This window comes from Penaeus vannamei, chromosome 37 (genome assembly GCF_042767895.1).
Source record: "Penaeus vannamei isolate JL-2024 chromosome 37, ASM4276789v1, whole genome shotgun sequence".
Taxonomy (NCBI): Eukaryota; Metazoa; Arthropoda; class Malacostraca; order Decapoda; family Penaeidae; genus Penaeus; species Penaeus vannamei.
In genome coordinates, this window is record NC_091585.1 from 22,845,322 (window position 1) to 22,850,321 (window position 5,000).

General features: G+C 31.9%; 1 protein-coding gene across 10 annotated transcripts in view; it reads right to left on the reverse strand.

Annotated features, from left to right (window-relative positions):
- The window catches only part of LOC113818109 (uncharacterized), a 22,636-nt gene that overhangs the window by 7,413 nt on the left and 10,223 nt on the right, over positions 1-5,000 (reverse strand). The window contains exon 1 of one of the 10 annotated variants that reach the window (XM_027370255.2): positions 4,810-4,946. The exons of 1 other annotated variant lie outside the window; for it this stretch is intronic. The gene's annotated coding sequence lies outside the window, so the exon portion shown is untranslated. Of the gene's footprint in view, positions 1-3,329; positions 3,402-3,517; positions 3,543-3,656; positions 3,680-3,875; positions 4,010-4,162; positions 4,291-4,429; positions 4,592-4,809; positions 4,947-5,000 lie in introns of those variants that run through there. 8 more of the 10 variants (XM_027370260.2, XM_027370259.2, XM_070115053.1 and 5 more) reach the window with 8 other exon arrangements.

Genomic DNA, 5,000 nt, shown 5'->3' on the forward strand with positions numbered 1-5,000 from the left:
AAGGAAAATTGTGAATAAGAGATAACTCAGTTGTTTGGTTTAGATCATAATAAAAGTTAAGTGATATTTAAATAAAGGACATAGACTCTGGTATTTGATAACGTCTTTGTGTAAAAATCATGTAGACATTACTTGTGTTTCTATAAGAATAAATCATCAGCATCAGGCCTGTAATACAAATTATCCAAATCTTTTGTTTTCCACATGCTAAACTTGTAATAGATGCATCATAAAGCATATCTACAAAGAAAAAGATAATAAGACATTCTGTAAATTATCCTATTAGATGATCTGGAACCAACACACTGATAATCAGAGGAAATGCATTAATACCGAGCTCTTAGATTTCACCTGCAATTTTCATGGAACACACACATGGATCATTATCAAACCGTCTTATCTTACTGAAAGAAACATTTTTGAATGTCAAAAAGGAATGTGACAGCAAGCAAAAGGTATAAAACAGCATGAATTTGCTACATCAAATAAATAAATAAAACAAATGATTGTGCCACCAACATAAATATCAAAGTACTGGTATCTCTGCATGTAACCTTCAAAAGTAGACAACATGTGGAAGCATGAAAAAAGGAAAAGAAATTAAACAAAACTACACAAATAATGGAAATTTCAAACAAAATGGATGGGGATTTTCATCTAACTTTCTAATTCAAGGTGAGACATAATTTGGTATAACTGCCACCTAATTCAAGCTTTTCTCAGTGATCTACATATAAACCAATTAACAGTTTTGAGTCTCTTTGGCTATGTGAACTGTGTTTTCATTTCTTATAGCCTATACAGAAACAATTTTGTAATGTACCACTCTCAGAAACCTTTTAAGACTCATTTCTGCATTACCACTATGATCTCTCTCTTTTTGGCATATGTAACTATTATATTTCTCAAATGAAGGCATGAGAAACATGCTCCTAGAGAACACTGATAGCAAATGAAGTACAACTAATCCCTTTTTCACACAAAACTGTTATACACTGTGGACTTTGCATGGCCAACATACAAAGATATTATACCAATATTACACGTAAACATTAATGACAGGCTTATAAAACGTCAAAATTTCCATAAAAATGATGCACCAAAATCCTGAACTAAAATATTTTTTTCACTCCTGATTTCGTGTCATTTATTTTCTATTTAGGATTCAACTGGAATATAGTATGAGCCTGGACATGTAATTAGGCAAACAACCCATACATCATGAAGATTCAACTATGAATTTATTGGAAATGATAGCTGCACAAGACACCACACCTTGAATCCCAATGGGAGGGTTGGGCAATTTAGTTACTATAAATAAAAATGCAAATATATATTGAAACTCTACAAACACCTGACAATATGCTCACTGAATCAATTTTAAGATGCTTTGCACCCCATCTAGAGAATAAAAAACAAAATTATAAATTATGCCGCTGAAAATACAGCTGAGGAAAAAGAATAGAATAAATAAACTAATATGACATTTGATCATGAAAGAAAATATGAAATCAGAGATAAACAAATTAAAAGACAGATCAGAAGAGTCTAACTAAAAAAATGCTAAAGAAAAAAGAGCAGCTGGAGCTTTAAAAATAACTCCCAAGTATTCTTCTTCATATGGGAATAACAAACAAAATTGTACTATAAAGTTTTCCATGAAAAACATATCTGTACTATTGATCTGAAACAAGTCATAACTATACAACTTCCCATGAGAGAACAGCATCATTGAAGCAATGACACACACTGTGCAAGAAAATTAACAATTGGACCAGATGAAATTCCTGCAATCTTTATAAAGCACTGCAAAGCCAATGAAAATTTATAAAGAAAAGACTTGGGACTTATCACAAACACACTGAGCAATAGAAATATACTTTTTTATTTATAAAGGGGCACTAAAATGTGACACACACACACTCACACTCACACACACACACACACACATACACACACACACACACACACACACACACACACACACACACACAAACATACATACACACACACACACACACGCCCTCACACACGAACACACACACACAATGACACACTGACACAAACACACAGACACACACACACACACACACACACACACAAACACACACACACACACACACACACACACACATACACACACACACACACACACACACAAAAAGAAAAAAAGTGGGTAGTGAGAGAAAGAGAGGCAGAAAAAAGAGTATCTATACCAAGAAAACAAGATAAACTCTAGATAGCATGGTTTCCAAAAGGGTTATTCTTGCCAAACCCAATTCCTGAAGTAAAATGAACTAAAAGCCTCAACTGAAACTAAATAAGCTGACATAATATGCTTAGATTCTGCAAAAGATTTTAATAAGGTCAATCACAGAATCTTACTCTTGAATGATAAAGATTTGGGAATCTGAGGAAAAGAAAGAGCATGGATACACATTCCTGTCGGCATGAGCCAGAACAAAATTTACGCTGAGTAACCAAGCAAATTTCTTGCTCTTGATGATGGTTATCTATACTCAAAGTTACTATGTAATTAGCGTTTACTTTGTGAGAAGCCTAAGCACAAAAATAAAGTACAATTAAAATTAATCTTGTCTTATAAGTGTTGAGGTTTAGTTAACAAGAGGACAAGGATATGAATATTACATACATAAAGATAAAAATTAGTAGATACATGCAGAGAAAAAATGGGTACCCATATAGTGGCAATATAGAGATGATGAAATGGAACAATAAATGGCTATAATTAATAGCATGTCTTATAAGAAATTATATATATCTAGAAATATAATAAATATTACAATAAATTCATATATAAATACCACTAGATGACACTTTAATATTAGCATCTTCAAGATCTTATTATTCTAAAGATCACAAAAATATTATGGTTAATTTTTACTTTCTGCCTTACAGTATACCAAATGCTATGCTTGAGCCCAAACCCCTTTGTAATTTGTAAAAGATATTTCATTTTTAAGCACACCTTCCATCTTTATCATTTGGCTTTAAACTATTCTATAGTGTCTACCTCTTTGATCCTTTCCTTCCTGCTTTCCCTATTTTATATTTTCCTATTACATTTTTTTCTTTGGGAAGATCTGTGGTAGATAAACTAAATTCTTCATCATTTACCAAAGTACCTGTTCAGACCCCATAGATCCTTCTGCGAATGGCCATGCAATGATTGGTGTTCCAGCTAAGGCCAACATACCTCCATCACACATATGCTGCCAAACCGAACCTACAGATCTTAATAATTCATTAATAAATTGGAATTCAATCCAAACTTTATCTTATCAGTCTGAATATACCAACTTATTGACCTTTGAGTGATAAGGTTGCAGCCACAGCAATTGCAGGACAGCATGGCAAAGGGGTTGGACTTTAGATCACAAGCTGTCAACAATATAATAGAGAAAGGATTTTGAGACAACATAGTCATTAGAATTATGAAGAAAAAATGTCATTTATCAAAAGCCTCTCTAGATCTTTCCTAAATATTTACCCTTACTTTCAAAGAACATGTTTTTCATATTACATATACAGACTTTCTGTAAACAAAATTCACTATTACTGACATAAAAGTAATTAAAATATGATGCTTTAAGTTGCACATCAGTATGGGATTATGCAAACCCTAAATCACTTACAATAAACACAAAATAAATAGAAAAAGTCAGAATTTCTTGATGCTTAAATATTTTTTGTGTAATGTTCATAAAAAAATGCAATATTTTGTTTGGTGTAAGGTTTACAAAAATATGTTGCGTTTACTGTTATACTTATAATAATTTTTTCCCCCTAATATTCACAGTAATATAGACTATATAACGATGTTGATATAGTCTTGGACTTTGTAGTGTAAATACCTAAAAATACTCTTTAGTATCTCCCTGGTGGCTTTGGATTTTACATTCCACACACACACACACACAAAGAAGTAATATCGGATAAATATATTTACGAACACAAGATTAATGAATCAGTTATTAACAATATATTCAACAATATCCACACTAATTGCCGTGTTACTATTATCAAAGAATGTAATGGAATTTGTACAACTCAAAACATGGCATACGCATTTTTTACTATGTAGGCCTATTCTTTTCTTTAATTTACCTGAAAATGCTATTAAACAACTAATAATACCTACTTCCAATTAAAACCCTTAATAAAGCAAAATACGGATGTCGAAAATGCACTCTCAAAATTTATCCACCTTTCAATATTCCTATTTACTTATGAAATTCATTCAATTACACATTGAGACAAAAACTTTGTTTATAATATAGTAATGTCTTTTTGCTTTAAATTGGCACTCAGCAACCTGAATAACTGGAAATTTCATAGGAGGAAAGCTGAAAAGAAATTAAATAATTGTTATGAACTTATTTACAATCAATAAAAAGCAAGAACACACAATGAAAATAAAAGATGCCTAAAGCTGATCAGGTCACGGAGATCTGTGGATCAGACAGCATGCTCTTGATATTTTCCATAGTGTCTTCCTTATCATTAAACGGAAAAGATTAAACATGTTTGACTGAACATGCTGGGAATAGTGCATCAGTAATTGTATTAAGGTATTAACACTATTTACGAACGTGAAATTAAAGATTTTCGTAAGAATAATTTCACAAATTTGAATGCATCATCGACTACAGGGTTGCCAGCTGTGGTGATTATAGAAAGGAAAGGGAAGCAAAGGGAAATCATTAAAATAAAAATAGCAATTGATATTACTACCACCAACAAATAAACAGATCTATGTAGGATGGTGAATAGCATGCATACCATTACCTTTAATTACCTTCGCCAAGGAGGTTATGTTTTTTGGTAGCGTTGGTTAGTTGGTTAGCAGGATAAATAATTTTTATGATCTTTTACCAGAGGTGTCTTGGCCCAACTTAGATGATATTAAATTTAGGTGTATTTTTAAAGGATTAATTAGTATTGCGAGATGGGAAAACACGGACGTTATTAGTGTATTT